The sequence below is a fragment of the Furipterus horrens genome, unplaced genomic scaffold (genome assembly GCF_987537825.1).
Source record: "Furipterus horrens unplaced genomic scaffold, mFurHor1.1.pri manual_scaffold_3, whole genome shotgun sequence".
NCBI lineage: Eukaryota > Metazoa > Chordata > Mammalia > Chiroptera > Furipteridae > Furipterus > Furipterus horrens.
The window spans coordinates 88921595-88939671 of record NW_028327173.1 but is presented as its reverse complement, the minus strand read 5'-3'; the positions used below and the strand labels follow the sequence as shown (position 1 = coordinate 88939671).

The 18077-nt window shown below is 41.6% G+C and overlaps 1 pseudogene; it reads left to right on the top strand.

Annotated features, from left to right (window-relative positions):
- The first annotated feature begins 3982 nt into the window (after positions 1-3982).
- On the top strand, positions 3983-4690 carry LOC150015468 (myosin regulatory light polypeptide 9 pseudogene; annotated as a pseudogene).
- The last annotated feature ends 13387 nt before the right edge of the window (positions 4691-18077 follow it).

The window sequence follows — 18077 nt, the reverse complement described above, 5'->3', positions numbered from 1 at the left end:
TGAAGGAAGAAATGGACTATTAGGAAAAGGGGGATAAAGGAAAAAGAAAATACCAGGTGGAGAGAAGATGGTGGAGGAGTGAGAGGAGGCTGTGCTTTCTGGCTCCTGAGACCCATCTGTAGTTTGGGTTAATTGCAGACAGAACATCTTGGTGAGCAGCTGGACACTGGCAGGAGTCGAGCCTTGGCAATGCTAGATTAGAGAAAACCATCTGGGAGCAACCTGTTTGGTGAGGATAGTGGAGGAAAAAGGGACGAGATGGGATTTCTGACTGGGCTGGCTCCCTGAGTTGTGGCTGGAAGCACACAAAGACATTTTAGTGACCATAGGCTTCCCTAGAGAGAAATTGGGAGGAGAGCGAATCTCTGCCCGCTGGCAGAGCCAGGAGAGGACCAGGTGGCACCTGGTGCTGAAAGACAAGAAACAGCGTACTGCTGTGCATGTAAGAACATGATTTTCCTTTATTTTTTTCTCTTATGTACTGTGGAGAGGGAAAGAAAGGTTGGGGGTGATAGGACATTCTAGAGGAGCGCAGGTGCAGAAGAGCTCTCACCCACTCCCCAACCCTCCCCTTGGGTAGTGCGGGTGCGCACAGGGAAGTGCCCTCATACACTGGCCCAGGCGCAACCAGGTTGCTGGCCGAGTGTCAGGGTGCCCCTTGGACACACCCCAACAGACATAAGATCAGTGCCCCAACAGGCGCAGAGAGGTCCCGCTGGGCACGCAGAAGACTGTGTGTACAGACACCCCTGGCCAGCCCCAGCGGGTGCCAGGCCGGAGCACAGACCACTCGCATGGGCTCTGCTCGTGCCCGTCCGGGCGGGTGCGGGAATGGCGGACAGCGGCGGTGCGGGAACAGCTGGGGCAGCAGCGACTCACAGACACTCGCTTCCACCATGCACGAGTGTCCGGGGCCCCGCCCCAAGGGGCGAGAGACCAATTCCTGGGCACGGCTTGGCAGGCCTGAGGCTAGCGTGCAGGTCGCCTTGTGTGGGCACGTGCACGCGCACGCACAAGCACCCAGGCCGGCTCCAAACAGGTGCAAAACCTGTAAAGATCGGGAACCTCTGGCCCACCTCATTAGAACAGCTGTGGATCCAAAAAAAGAAGATGACACACAAAGGCTAAACTGAGTAAAAACTTTGCTTTTGTGTATATATATTTTTAAATTTTTATTTCTATTTTTAGTTTTTTATTTGTATTTTATTTTATTTTAAATTTTTAAAATTTCTTATTTTTAATTTTAATTTTAACTTTTATATAAAAAATTTCTTTTTAAAAACTACCTCTTTAATTTGTTTCATACCATCTCTTCTTCTCATCCTTCCTCTTTAATTTTGTTTATGTGTTTGTCTGTTTTGTTTAGCCTCCCTTTCACACTAAATAAATAGAATATAACTACTATATAAATCTAATACTATACAATTCCAATTTCTTACAATATTCTGCACTCTTCCCTCTTTTTCTTTTATTATTATTAACATACAATGTAAATATTACTAACTGTCTTGCATAGTCTCAGCACTACTTGCTACTATTACTAATCTATCATCCTCTCTCTCAAAAATTATATTTTTCCTCTTTAAAAACAACTCATCTATTTTTTCTATAGAATAAAAGCCCCAACCTCTCTACATGTATATTAATACTGGCTCATTGGATGACGATAGCAGAATAGAGGGTGGGAGATATTTTTCAGGGTGTGGGTTTCTTGCCTGGGCTGTGTGTTTATGTTTTTAACAGCATCTCCACATAAGAACTTAAGACGAAGTGGATAGAGTGACTCTCAACCAACTAGCCACAGGGAAGATCTCACCAAAGAGCATCTGAAATATAACCAGACAGCATAAACAAATGAAATAAAGGGTATCCCAAGAAGATCAGGCTCAGGTGATCAAAGAGACTGCACCACTGAAATCCCCAGATCTCCTATAAAGAATCTCATACCACAAAGGTGGGAAGTCAAAGCAGACGAAATTAAAAAAAAAAAAAAATCAAACAAGAAGACGCAGAAACAACCTCTCAATGAAAAGAAAAGAGGAATCCCTGGAAAGAGAGGTAGATGGAATAGACATAAGCCCAAATGTCAGGCATGGAATTCAAAACAATGGTGATGAAGAAGCTCAATATACTCGACAACCTCAAAAACAACTATGACAACCTCCAAGGAAGTTACCAGCAGCTCCAAGAAAATTACAGGGAACTTATGGAGAACTACACCACCATAAAAAAGGTCATAGAAACTATCAACAAGAACCAGGAAGAAATGAAGGATACAATCTCTGAACTGAAAAACAAAGTAGAATCAATCAAAAGCAGACTAAACAAAGCAGAGGATCAGATCAGTGAGTTAGAGGAAAATGTAGAAAAAAAATTCCCAAACAATACAACAAAATGAAAAAAGATTGAAAAAATATGAACAAGATGTAAGGGAATTACAGGATAGCATGAGGAAAAATAACATCCGAGTCATTAAAATAAAAGAGGGAGAAGAAGAAGAACTAGGAATAGAAAAGCTGATAGGAGAAATAATGACAGAAAATTTACCCAACCTGATGAGAGAAAAAGTTATGCAAGTTCAGGAAGCACAGAGAGTCCCAATGAAGAGGAACCAAAAAAAACCCACACCAAGGCACGTCATAATTAAAATGGCAACATTTTAATGTTGAGAGGAAAGTCAGAGAGGACTAGGACTAGGACTTGCGGGGAGTTTGGTGTGGTGGCTTTGAGGGGAGAGCTGAGGAAGCGGTCCCAGTGCTGACTCATCCCCAGACTGCAGGCAGACCATTCCCCTCCAAGTGGCATCAGCCTGAGAGGAAGCAAAAGCCCTGCCTACAGGAATTAAGCTGTCACACCCACAGTTCTTAAGCCTGACAGCTAATTACAAATTGAATAGATTAACAACTAAAGAAGACAGACAAAGGCAGTAGATCCCTGGAAATCTCCAACAGGCTTCCTAGGCCCAGACTGGTACAGTATCTGACACCACCAGGGGAAGATCCAGGAAGTGCAGATCACTCTAAGAAGCAGCAACAAACAATAGGAGTCACAAAAATGGAGAGCCAGAGAAACAACTCCCCATCAAAAGGAAAGGTAGAATCCCCAGAAAGAGTGCTAAATGAAATAGAGGGGAGCAAACTATCAGACATGGAATTCAAAACATAGATTATGGAGAAGCTCAATGAGCTCAGTGGAAACTACAAAGAACTCCAGAAAAACTACAAGGAACTTACTGAGAATTACACCAGCATGAAAAAGGACATGGAAGCTATCAATAAGAGCCAGGAGGAAATGAAGACTACAATCTCTGAATTGAAGAACGCAGTAGAAGGAATTAAAAGCAGGCTAGAGGAAGCAGAAGATCGGATCAGCGAGCTGGAGGACAATGTAGACAAAAACTCCCAGACAGTGCAACAAAATGAAAAAAGACTGAACAAGACTGAAGAGGCTCTAGGACAGCTGCAGGATAACATGAAACGTAATAATATCCGTATCATAGGAATTCCAGAAGGAGAAGAAGAACAGCAAGAGATAGAAAACCTCTTTGAAAAACTAATGACAGAAACCTTCCTTAACATCAGGAGAGAAAGAGTCATGCAAGTCCAGGAAGCACAGAGGGTCCCAATGAAGATGAACCCCAACAGGCCTACTTCAAGACACATCATAATTAAAATGACAACATTCAAAGACAAAGAGAGAATCCTAAAAGCAGCAAGAGAGAAAGAGCTAATAACATACAAGTGATCTCCAATAAGGCTATCATCAGATTTCTCAGCAGAAACACTACAAGCCAGAAGGAAATTGCAAAAAATATTCCAAGCAATGAAAAACAAAGGCCTACAACCAAGACTACTCTACCCAGCAAGGCTCTCATTCAAAATGGAAGGTGAAATAAGGAGTTTCCAAGACAAAAGAAGGCTAAAATAATTTATTTCCACCAAACCAGTATTGCAAGAGATACTAAAGGGTCTGCTTTAAGAAGATGAAGAAACACAGAGAGACAGAGTGTTGGATATTAGCGGCTCTGGGTGTAGAAGGGTCTTTGGTGATAGAGGCAGTGAGGGCAGCGAGACGTGTCACCGCAGCGCTCAGATTCTCGCGACTGTGGAGGGATCTAACCGCCACCATTTCGAGCAAAAGGGCAAAGACCAAGACCACCAAGAAGCGCCCCCAGCGCGCAACATCCAATGTGTTTGCCATGTTTGACCAGTCACAGATTCAGGAGTTTAAAGAGGCCTTCAACATGATTGATCAGAACAGAGATGGTTTCATTGACAAGGAAGATTTACATGATATGCTTGCCTCCCTGGGGAAGAATCCAACTGATGAGTATCTAGATGCCATGATGAATGAGGCACCAGGTCCCATAAATTTCACCATGTTCCTCACGATGTTTGGTGAGAAGTTAAATGGTACAGATCCAGAAGAAGTCATCAGAAATGCTTTTGCTTGCTTTGATTAAGAAGCAACTGGCACCATTCAGGAAGATTACCTGAGAGAACTGCTGACAACAATGGGAGATGGGTTTACAGAGGAGGAAGTAGATGAGCTATACAGAAAAGCACATATTGACAAAAAGGGAAATTTCAATTACATTGAGTTCACGCGCATCCTTAAACATGGAGCAAAAGACAAAGATGACTGAAAATAACTCCAAATTCCAGCCAAATGTTCCGTGTCTCCATTTTGGGTATTTCTGAGACTTTTTCCTAGAGCCTATACCATGCCCTAGCTTTACAGCTTTATAAACTTTCCTGTGGTATTTATTCTCAGCCATTTTAGGCATATGCATCTCTGTAATCAGAGTGGAAATGGGACTTTTTGTCATTTTTGGAATAGAAAATAGGGTAATTTAACTTACCAGCTCCCCCCATAACTGCAATCTACACAGAGTCTATATTTTTTCAGAGAAAGTTATTCACCCAATTTTTTCTGAACCATAATTAAACTTTATGATAAAAACTTAGTTGTTTAAACCTCTTTAATACCAAAATTAACTTTTATTAGTTTTAGTTGCACCTTCCAAGGAAAAGTAGATGAAGCAAATCCTAGAAAGTGATATGGTTATTAGACCTTTCTCTTACTCCTCCCAGTTTTCCTAACAATTCTATTTCGTTAGCTCTTCTTCCTTCCTTGCCAAAGAAATATATTTGTAACTACCTTTATTGGGTTTCCTGCACTTTGTCTTCCAATTTTAAAAACTTCCTGTAGAATTTGCATATGTATGATAGCTTTGGTAGCTTTAAATCCTAAAATATAACATACTGCTAACATCCCTCCTTATCTTCCTAAGCTTTTGTATGTTACTTCCATGTCATTTAAAATTAGACCAGGCCACTGAGTTTAATTTTAATTTGTCCTAATTTTTTAAACTATTTAAAACCCAAAGATCCTCTGGAATGCTTCTATCAAAAAGCTTATTTTAAATTGTATTTCAAACTGTTGGTAATAAAATAGAGCAGTTTTAATTATATAAAGTTCTTTAACACAGAAACTCCCATTGGGGGAAAAAAAAAAGAAACAGAGAGAGACAGAGAGGAACACGAGTACAAAGGAGGAAAATGACAATGAATAAGTACTGAAAGAAAGAAGGAACTTCTACCATTTGAAACAACATGGATGGAACTAGAGAGAATTATGCTTAGCAAAATAAGCCAAGCAACGAAAGAAAAATACCTTATGCTATCACCTATTACAGGAAACTAATGAACAACACAAACAAATGAGCAAAATTGAACCAGAGGTATGTAAACAGCAAATAAACTAACAGTAACAAAGGGGGAGATGGGAGGGAGAGAAGGGGGTAAGAAGGGGAAGGGTCTAGTCAAAGAACATGTATAAATGACCCATGGACATGGACAACTGGGTGGGGACTGAATGTGGGAGAAGGGGAGGCAGGATGCAGGGAAGCAAGAGAAGGGAAAAAGTTGGACAACTGTAATGGAAAAACAAACAAACAAAAATTTTTAGTCGGGGAAATAATGAAAATATAAAGAATAAAAATGCAAGTTCAGTGAATTTTAGAAGGACAAGAATCTTCCTTCAGAGTGTATATTTTTCTCCCTATCTGATCCCTCCAGAGTTTTGCATTCTAAAGAAATAAGTAATGACATAAGTCTCTTTGCATAAAACTAGTAAGATCAGTTGTTAATAGAGGTTCTTTTGACTAAGACTTTGACCGGAATGTCATGCCTAAAGGAGAGATGCTTAGGCTCTGGTTGTTACCAAAAAGCCCTGAGGAACTGGGATTGACTTTCAAAGGTAATAAAAGCCCATGAGATAAAAGGCCTGGTAGCTTGGTTGGATGCATAGTCCATGGCAATCTTTCCAGGGAAGGAATAAAGGTTGTTTTCCTGAAAGATGGCTAGAAGGGACCTTAAGGCACAATGGAAAACCAGAAGGACTTGGAAAAGACAGGTGTTTACAGGCAAGGCTGAATGCCAGGTATGTGGTTCTGCTTCTGTGCCCTGAAGGGGAGACCAAAGGCCACCCTAAATGCTCCTTGCGTAAGTTCCAGCAAAGCAGAACTAAAGATCATAAGTAATCATTTTCTGCTCTTGTTGTGTTTATGCAAATAAACAGAATAAATTAAAACTGGACTTAATGCAGTCCCTTTAATGACAAGGAGGGTAATCTTAGGAAGAAAAATCGTGATTCAAGGAAAATCTCAATGCTCTGTGGTAGACTATAAAGTAGTGCAGCTAACTGTCTTTAAAGTTTCTTTTCATTTAAAATTTGTTTTCAGGGGAAGATGGTGGAGGAGTGAGGAGAGGCTGCGGTTTCAGGCTCCCGAGACCCTTCTGCAGTTTGGGCTAATTGCAGACAGAACATCTCAGTGAGCAGCTGGACACTGGCAGGAGTCGAGCCAAGGCACTGCTGGATTAGAGAAAATCCATCTGGGAACAACCTGTTTAGTGAGGATAGCGGAGAAAAAGGGGACAAAACGGGATTCCTGACTGGGACGGCTGCCGGAGCTGTGGCTGGAAGTAAACAAAGGCTTTTAGGTGACCGCAGGCTACCCAGGAGAGGTGTTGGGAGGAGAGCGGATCTCTGCCCTCTGGCAGAGACCAGACTCGACCAAGTGGCATTGGCGCCGAAGGACAGGAGACAGCGTGCTGCCGGGCAAGTGAGAACATAATTCTCCTTTATATTTTTCTCTAGTGGATGGCGGAGAGGGGAGGAAAGTTTGGGGGTGGTAGGCCATTCTTGAGGAACGCAGGCGCAGTAGTGCACTCATCCACCCCCCAACCCTCCCCTTGGGTCACAGGGGCGCACATAGGGAAGTGCCCTCATTCACTGGCCCAAGTGCGCAGGGCTGCGCGTCCAGGTGCCCTTCGGACACACGTCAACAGACATAAAATCAGTGACCGAACGGGCACAGGGAGGGCCCACTGGACACGCAGAAGACTGTGTGCAGTCGCCCCTGGCCAGCCCAGTGGGTGCCAGGCCAAAGTACCAGGCCGGAATCCGGAGCGCAGAGCACTTGCCCAGGCTCTGTGCGTGCCCGCTCAAGAGGTGCGGGAATGGTGGGCAGCAGCGACTCACAGACACTCACGTCTACTGAGCACAAGTGTCTGTGGCTCTGCCCTAAGAGGCGAAAGACCAACTCCCAGAACACGGCGCTGCAGGCCTGAGGCTAGCTCCCCAGCCTCTTGGGTGCACACCGGCACTGGAGCCAAAAAACACCTCAAGGGCTTTCCGGGAGCGCGGCGCGGCTGGCTTCCTTGGAATGCGGTGCAGCCAGCTTTCTAGGAGTGCGGCCCAGCAGGCCGGAGCTCAGTTCCCCGTACACCTTGGGCGCCCACCGGTGCTCGAGCCAAAAAAACACCTCGAGGGCTTTCCCGGAGCGCAGCGCAGCCAGCTTTCTCAGAGCGCAGCGCGGCCAGCTTTCTAGGAGCGGAGCACAGCAGGCCTGAGCTTAATTCCCCAGCTGCTTTGGGCATGCACTGATGCTTGAGTGAAAAAAAAAACACCTTGCCAGCTTCCCCAGAGTGCAGCGTGGCCTGCTTTCCTGGAGCGCTGTGTGGCAGACCTGAAGTGGGCTCTTGGCTGCCTTGCATTGCGCCCTGCCGGCCACCTCGCACACACCACTGCTGCAAGGAATAGGAATCTCTGACCCATCACATTAGACCAGCTGTGGACACAGAAAAAGAAGACGACACAAGAAGGCTGAACTGACATCTCCACAAAAGAATTCGAGATAAAGTGGCTAAAGTGACTCTCAATGAACAAGCCAGAAGGAATATCCTAACAAAAAAAAATCTGAAATATAATCAGACAGCATAAACAAACGATATAAAAGGTACCCCAAGAACGTCAGGCTCAGGAGATCAAAGAGACTGCACCAATGAAACCCCCAGATCTACCATAAAAAATCTCATACCACAAAGGTGGGAAGGCAAAGCAGACAAATCCAAATAACAAAAACAAACAAGAAGAATCCAACATGGTAAGACACAGAAACAACCTCTCAATGAAAAGAAAAGAGGAATCCCCAGAAAGAGAGGTAGATGGAATAGACATAGCCCAAATGTCAGGCATGGAATTCAAAACTATGGTGGTGAAGAAGCTCAATATGCTCGAAAACCTCAAAAACAACTATGACAACCTCCAAGGAAGTTATCAACAGCTCCAAGAAAATTACAGGGAACTTGCAGAGAACTCGTCGGCAGCCGTCCGTCTTGAGAGACGATGGTGTAGCTTCTTAAGAGTCTATCTGCACCGCCGAGAATGGCTGTGCAGTCCGACTCGGGAGTGACACGGTATCTGTCTCCTCCCGTGTTGAATCGACATCTTGCGATGACGCTGGAGTGTCCTCTCCAGTGAAGCTGAAGCTACAGAGCCTGGGCAGGGTGATATGGAGGGTCTGCTGTTGCCCATGCAGCAGACCCCCCCTCTCTTCGCAGCTGAAGGGTCCAAGGGAAAGACGGAGTCAATACAGCTTGGCTTCAGGTGCGCCGCAGGAGTTGCCGGTGTTGACTACAACGTCAAACCGCCTTAGGGACTCCGGCTCCGGAGACATAGAAACTATCAACAAGAACCAGGAAGAAATGAAGAATGCAATTTCTGAACTGAAAAACACAGTAGAATCAGTCAAAAGCAGACTAAACAAAGCAGAGGATCAGATCAGTGAGTTAGAGGACAATGTAGAAAAAAAATTCCCAGACAATACAACAAAATGAAAAAAGATTGAAAGAATATGAACAAGATGTAAGGGAATTACAGGATAGCATTAGAAAAAATAATTTAAGGATCATAGGAATAAGAGAGGGAGAAGAAAAGGAGCATGGAATTGAAAAACTGATAGGAGAAATAGTGACAGAAAATTTTCCGAACCTGATGAGAGGAAAAGTTATGCAAGTCCAAGAAGCACTGAGAGTTCCTATAAAGAGGAACCCCCCAAAACCCGCTCCAAGGCACATCATAGTTAAAATGGCAACATTCCAAGACAAAGAGAGAATCCTAAAAGCAGCAAGAGAAAAACAGCAAATAACTTACAAGGGAGCTCCAATAAGGCTATCGACCGATTTCTCAACAGAAACATTACAAGCCAGAAGGGAATTGTCAAAAATATTTCAAGCAATGAAAAACAAAGGCCTACAACCAAGAATACTCTACCCAGCAAGGCTCTCATTTAAAATCGAAGGTGAAATAAGGAGTTTCTCAGACAAAGGAAGACTAAAAGAATACATCTCCACCAAACCAACATTGCAAGAGATGCTAAAGGGAATATTCTAAGAAAAAGGAAGAGAAAAAACAAAAAAAGAGTAGAGGAACAGAGATACAAAAGGAAAATGAATAAATACATGTCAATAATAACCTTAAATGTAAATGGATTAAATGCTCCCATTAAAAGACATAGGGTAACAGAATGGATAAGAAAACAGGACCCACATATTTGCTGTCTACAAGAAACACACCTCAAAACAAAAGATTTACACAGACTGAAAGTAAAGGGATATAAAAAAATATTCTAAGCAAGTGGACCTAAAAAAAAAGCTGGGGTAGCTGTCCTCATATCAGACAAAACGGATTTCAAAGCAAGGGCAATAAAAAGAGACAAAGAAGGACATTTCATAATACTTAAAGGAACGATTCATCAAGACGATATAACCCTTATAAACATATATGCACCCAACATAGGAGCACCCAAGTGCATAAAACAAATACTAGAACACCACAAGAAGGATATTAACAACAACACACTCATAGTAGGGGACTTCAACACTCCATTATCAACAATAGAAAGATCATCCAAGCAAAGAAACACCAAGGATATACAGGCATTGAACAACACACTAAACCACATGGACTTAACTGATATATATAGAACTTTTCACCCCAAAGAAGCAAAATATACATTCTTTTCAAATGCACATGGTACATTTTCAAAGATAGACCACATAATAGGACACAAAACAAGCCTCAACAAATTCAAGAAAATTGAAATCATATCAAGCATCTTTTCAGACCACAACGCCTTGAAACTAGAAATCAACCTCAGAGAAAAAAATCAAAGACACCCAAACTCATGGAGAATGAATAACATGCTCTTAAATAACGAATGGGTTAACAATGACATCAAAGAGGAAATCAAGAAATTTCTAGAAACTAATGACAATGAACACACAACAGCCCAAAACCTATTGGACACAGCAAAAGCAGTCCTGAGACGGAAGTTCATAGCAATACAGGCATATCTGAAAAGGCTAGAAGAATCTCAAATAAAAAACCTGACCATAAAGCTACAAGAACTAGAACAGCAACAACAAACAAAGCCTAGGGCAAAAAGAAGAAAGGAAATCATCAAGATCAAAGCAGAATTAAACGACATAGAAATGAAACGAACAATCCAAAAAATCAACAAAACTAGGAGCTGGTTCTTTGAAAAAATAAACAAAATTGACAAGCCTCTAGCCAGGCTCATTAAGAAAAAAAGAGAGAAGACCCAAATAAACAAAATCAGAAATGAAAGAGGAGAAATCATGACTGATACCTCAGAAATACAAACAATTATAAGAAATTACCACAAACAACTATATGGCAAGAAATTTGACAACCTAGTAGAAATGGACAGATTTCAAGAAACATATAACCTTCCAAAACTGAATCACAAAAAAGTAGAGAGTCTCAACAGACCAATAACAAAGAAGGAAATTGAAACGGTAATCCAAAATCTTCCTGCACACAAAAGCCCTGGACCGGATGGCTTCACAGGCGAATTTTACAAAACATTTAGGGAAGAATTAACTCCTACCCTCCTCAAACTATTCCAGAAAATCCAAGAAGAGGGAAAAATCCCAAACTCTTTCTATGAAGCCAGTATTACCCTAATCCCAAAACCAGGTCAGGACACAGCAAAGAAAGAAAACTACAGGCCAATATCACTGATGAACATAGATGCTAAAATCCTCAATAAAATTTTGGCAAACAGGATCCAACAATACATCAAAAAGATCATACACCACGATCAAGTGGGATTCATCCCAGGGATGCAAGGATGGTTTAATATTCACAAATCAATAAATATAATACATCACCTAAACAAAATGAAAGACAAAAATCACGTGATCATATCTATAGATGCAGAAAAAGCATTTGATAAAGTACAACATCCATTTATGTTGAAAACACTCAGCAAAATGGGAATAGAGGGAGCATACCTTAACATAATTAAGGCTATATATGAGAAGCCTGAAGCCAACATCATACTCAATGGACAAAAACTGAAAGCATTCCCCCTGAAATCAGGAACTAGACAAGACTGTCCACTCTCTCAACTTCTATTCAACATAGTGTTGGAAGTCCTAGCCACAGCAATCAGACAAGACAAAGAAATAAAAGACATCCAAATTGGGAAAGAAGAAGTAAAACTATCACTATTTGCAGACGACATGATAGTATACCTAGAAAACGCTATAAAACCCACTAAAAGACTATTCAATATAATAAGGGGATATGGCAAAATAGCAGGGTACAAAAGAAATATACAGAAATCTAAGGCATTTCTGTACACCAACAATAAAATAGCAGAGACAGAAGCAAAAAAGAAAATACCATTTACTATAGCAACAAGAAAAGTAAAATACCTAGGAATAAACTTAATCAAAGAGATAAAAGACCTGTACACTGAAAATTATGCAACATTGAAGAAAGAAATTAAGGAAGATACAAATAAATGGAAGCAAATACCATGTCGTTGGATGGGAAGAATCAACATCATCAAAATGGCCATACTACCCAAAACAATTTACAGATTCAATGCAATCCTTATTAAAATACCAATGACATATTTCACTGACCTAAAACAAATTCTTCAAAAATTCATATGGAACCAAAAAAGACCCCGAATAGCAAAAGCAATCTTGAAACAGAAGAACACAGCAGGAGGAATCACGATACCAGACATCAAACAATACTACAAAGCCACTGTTATCTAAACAGTCTGGTACTGGCATAAGAACAGACATATAGATCAGTGGAACAGAATTGAAAGCCCAGAAATAAACCCAGGCCTAATCTTTGATGGTCAACTAATCTTTGATAAATGAGGAAGGAACATAAAATGGAGTGAGAAGATCCTCTTTAACAAATGGTGCTGGGAGAACTGGACAGGGACGTGTAAAAAAATGAAACTAGACCACCAACTTACACCATACACGAGAATAAACTCAAGATGGACTAAAGACTTAAATGTAAGCCGTGATACCATATAAGTCCTAGAGGAAAACATAGGCAGGAAAATTTCAGATATCACATGTAACAATATCTTCACGGATACATCTCCCAAGGCAAGAGAAATAAAGGAAAAAATAAACAAATGGGACTACATCAAACTGAAAAGTTTCTGCTCATCAAAAGAAAACATCAGCAAGATGAAAAGGAAACCAACCATATGGGAAAACATATTTGCCAATGATATTACAGACAGGGGACTGATCTCCAAAATATATAGAGAGCTTATATGACTCAACATCAAGAAAACAAACAACCCAATTAAAAAATGGGCAAAGGACCTGAACAAACACTTCTCTGAAGAGGACATACAGAAGGTCCATAGGCACATGAAAGAATGCTCAACATCATTAGCCATCAGAGAGATGCAAGTAAAAACCACAATGAGATACCACCTTACACCTGTCAGAATGGCCATCATCAACAAATCAACAAGCAACAAGTGCTGGCGAGGATGTGGAGAAACAGGAACCCTGGTGCACTGTTGGTGGGAATGCAGACTGGTGCAGCCACTATGGAAAACAGTATGGAATTACCTCAAAAAACTAAAAATGGAACTGCCTTTTGAACCAGTGATTCCACTGCTAGGATTATACCCGAAAAATCCTGAAACCCTAATTGAAGAGAACTTATGCACCCCTATGTTCATGGCAGCCCTGCTTACAATAGCTAAGTGCTGGAAACAGCCTAGGTGCCCATCTGTGGATGAGTGGATCAAAAAACTATGGTACATCTACACAATGGAATACTATGTAGCAGAAAGAAAGAAGGAACTCCTGCCATTTGCGACAACACGGATGGAATTAGAGAGAATTATGCTTAGTGAAATAAGCCAGGCAAGGAAAGAAAAATACCATATGATATCACCTAATACAGGACACTAAAGAACAATATAAACAAATGAACTAAATAGTACAAGGAGCAGAATAACAGTCAATATGGGGCGGGGGAGGGAGAGAAGGGGGATAAGTAAGGGAAGGGTTTATCAAGGTATAAATGACTCATGGACACGGACAACGGGGAGGGATATTATTGTGTGAGAAGGGGTAGGCTGGGTGGAAGGGAGCAATGTGGGAAAAATGGGACTACTGTAATTGAAAAATCAAAAAAAAAATTAAAAAATAAAAGAAAAGACCAAAGGACATGAAAATTGATTTTGAGAGGAGAAAATGGAAAAAAAGTAATATGAATAATAAATTAAAAGAGGAAAACAGGAAAAAGGGAAAGAGAATGAGAAAGAATAACAAAAATAAGAAAAGGAAAGAAGAATTGAACAATGTGGTGATCAATGGTAAAAGTAAAATAAAAGAAATGAAAAAGTAGAGCAACAAAAATAGAAGAAAATAAAAAAATAAAAATAGTAAAAATGCCGTGAAAAAAATTATGAAAATAAAGAAAAAGAACAAAGTGGAATTCGTCTTAGCAGAGGTTAGTGCTTGTCGGCTGCGTTCTCCCTTTGGATATGGTTCTGTGTTGTCTGAGGCTGGTGTAAGCCAATGTCAGGCGGTGTTGTCTAGCCCTAGACATCCTGTTTGAAGCTACAAGAAATACACAGCTTGTGGCTGATTCCTCCCAGCTTGGCTGCACCCAGGATGGGCCAAACTGCTCTGCAAAGCTGGGTTTTATCAGCTCTGGGTCCAAGGGTTTTTCAGCAAATGACCCAAGTCACCATTCACCTCTGCCTGTTTCTGCCTGCTGGCCTGCTGTCAGTCTTAGAGTAGTCACAGACCAGACTGCTTCTTTTTCTTTTTCTTTTTTTTTTTTCCAGACTGCTTCTGAGAAGGCTTCTGGCAGAATCAGGAGAGATGGGAACTCCTGGATCTCCCATGGCAGTCGCCTTTCAGTCTTCAGGGAAAATGGTGGGTAGGTTCACCTGTCCCTGAGCCACTAGTCTGAGTCTGTCTGGGATTTTTACCATGTGCTTGGAAGGCTGGGCCACCGGTAGGCTAATGAGTGGGGTCTCTAGAGCCCAGATTTTGGGTCTGCTGGGAACTGAAAGGGTGTTTCTGTGGCTCTCCCATGAGGCGGAAGCACCAGTCTGTTTCCTGAGAAAGTATACGGAATGGCTGACATTCCCTGAATTCTGCATATGTTGCTGTCTCCTCAGCTGTGGTTAAAATGCAGGATGGAAGAAAAAAAGAGGAAAATAAAAAAGTCCCAAACAAAACAAACAAAGGTAAAAGAGGTTACAGGGTTGGGGGAGCAGGATTCCAGGGGGTGGGGCAAGCCATGTGCCACAGGGTAAGGTAATTGCTTTTTCCTGAGAGGGGCTTGCTCTTCTCAAGAAAGATGGCTGCCGCAGAATCCAGGCATATCCTGGCTCAGAAAACCCCATGGCCTCTCGCTCTCATTTCTTCCCAGTTCCACCCAGTCCAGACTCTCCTTGCATAACTCCAGTCCATGCCACCCTCCCTTCGCTGGGACCCAAGGGGAGTGGTTGCAAACACAAAAACTACGCTTTAGCCCCTTTAAGAATTAGGGCAAAAAAAAAAAAAAAAAAAAAAAAAGAGTAGCTTTGTTTCCAGTGGGTCTCATCTCTCCCCATCAGAGAAAAACCCCACGGCCTTTCACCCCTGGGTGCGATGTGGTTTGCTGATCCAAGCACTGGCTTTCTGTGCTTGGGAGTCCAGTTTGCAGTCCTGGCTTCTCTCCTTTCAAGGAGAAGCTCCCACAGCTGTGCCACCATGTTGGCCTACCATTCCTGTGAAGAGGCTGGCCCTTTTAACAACCTCACCCTTCCCACTGGTCTCATGGCATTTTTTGCCCCTCCTTGCTTAAAAGTTTCTTTTTGGGAGTAGTCTTCAATTTATTTCAGGTGACTATTCCCCTCTTTGGTTATATTTCCAGTTTGGTTCTGGGAGGAGGTGTGTGATATATCCTCCTACTCTGCTGCCATCTTAATGCTTGTATTCTTTGAAAGGGCCAAGCTTATGCAGAATGACAGCAGTGGGAAGATCTTGAAATTAAATGTCACCTCCATGCTGCTTTTTCTCCTCAGCCCACTTCCTAAATTGAAGCAGGTGGTGATCAAAATTTAAGGAGGTTTGCTTTGCCCCAATCTGGGTGTGTGTCATGTTTGGGTAACATGGGGGAGTAAGACAAGTGGCGCCAGAACTGTCTTGTTTCACTTTAGTGACCATGAGGACTAATTGCTGTGCTAACAAGGACAAAATTTATTCATATTTGCCAGATCAACAGACACATTCAATTTTCTGCATGCACAATTTAGTTCTGTTCCTCCCTTTGAATGTGCATTTTGAACAGGTGCTGCTTAAGGAAACCTTCCTCCTCAGTTTGGGATAACTCCTTTTGCCAGGGAGAGCCCTACAGGTTGATTTCAGCCAGTCACCTTTCTCTAATCACCTCTAGCCTCTCTTCTATGTCCTTCTAGCAGGGTTTGTTTGTTTGTTTGTTTTTCAAATTCAAAATATGTATACTAAAAATAGAATAAACCCTAAGAAGCTATGTGAAAATCCAGTGCTGTTTTTGCTGGCTAACTAAAGAAAACAAGATCTTGAAGGGGGGGTTAGAAAGAAAGAAGAGAAAACAACTAGCATGTGACCTAAAAAGAGACATTTTCTTTTGCTTACAGAGACGGACTTCAATTTGCTTCCGGATGGATGATTCAGCTGTTCTGCTGGCAGCACTTTCTCAGTCAAGACTTTTGTTATTGGGTTTATTTCAAGAAGAACCCTCAGTGTTTCATAGAGTAAAGCTATTTCTAAAGAAATACCTGTGGCATTGCCAGTCTTGAAGATTGCCTTCTATGAATTGTGGAAATACCAATAAATGTCAATGTGTACTCTTGTGTATAAGATCTACCATATAATCCTAATCACCTACTAATATGCTAGTATAAGTAAAAGTTCTTAAAGGTGTTGACCTGAACAGTCATTCTGGTGTGGTAGGGAAACCAGACTGAATTTAAGGTACGTTTACTCTGCACTCAGAAATGAGCAAATGTGTTTGAGACACTAGTGGATTGTGGTCCACAATGAACTACTTAAATAAGGGAGACATTGATCAGGTTATTTTTGTTGTTGTTGTATATTTGAGAAATATAACAAGTTTTTTAAGGGGGATGGGAGGAGAATGTGATAACTGTTCCAGTTAATGTGAGCTTTAGGCTTGACTGGATCCAAGTGCTTAAACAATGTTATTAGGAATTTCCACCTCTTAACACAAGGTTTTCTGTTGTCTTTATTCTTTGACACCAAGTTGATGGCAAAGTGGCTATCAGTCAGTCATATTCACAATTCTACCATCTTCATGCCTCATGGAAAGAAATGGAAGAAGAGTTCATTTTTCATCTAGTGATTGAATGAGTTTTGAGATTGAATTTCTTTTGTGTGGTTCTCATCTCTATCATTTTATTCCCTCTGAAACTATTCTACACAAAATCACCAGACTAGGGTGACTATACATCTCAGTTTGCCTGAGATGCTTCATATTTATATCTGTTATCTGGGCACAAATATTAATAACATTCTATTGTTGTCATCCTCTAGGATGGCCCCCAACTATCCTAGCTTCCTACTGTTCACACTCTTCTGTGGTACCCTCCCTGCCCCAGACTGAATAGTACTGACATGTGTAACCATTTCAGCCTGCTCTGGAGGAAGTCAGCTCCCGTGTTGTTGGGACACTTAAGCTGCTTGTGGGAAGGCCTGTCTGGGGAAGTACTGAGATCTCCATCAACAACTAAACATGTGAGTGAGCCACCTCAGAGGCAGATCTTATAGCCTCGGTCAAGCCTCCAGACAACTATAGCCCTGGCCAATATCCAACTGTCATCTGATGAGAGGTCCTGAGCCGGAACTATCCCGCAGAGACTTCTCTAGATTTTAGACCCACGTAAGTTTTATGAGATAAAGAATGTTTGTAATGTTAAACTACCAAGTTCGGGGGTAATCTGTTACACAGCAAGAGGTTACTAAAACATATCTCTCTTATTTCTCAAAGGTTTGGGAAATAAATGTTCACTGTCCCAATAACGTCCATGGTGACGTTAGTCTCATCTTACTGAATGTGTCAACAGAATTTGACACAGTTGATCACTCCCCACTCTTTAATATGCTTTCTTCACTGGGTCTTCAGGATATCACTATTGCTGGCTGTTCCTGCTCAACCTCTTGCCACACTCTCATTCTTTCCTTTGTTCTGAATGTTGCAGGTCTCCAGGAGCCTTTGGAAAAGATGCTCAGATAATTTATTTATTAATACTTAGTACCTAGTTGATCTCACTTAGTCCCATTGATTTTAAATCATCAGTTAAGATGAATTTTACACTCTAATTTAATATAGTCAGGTATCTAATCATACTCTTCACTGAATGCTTTATA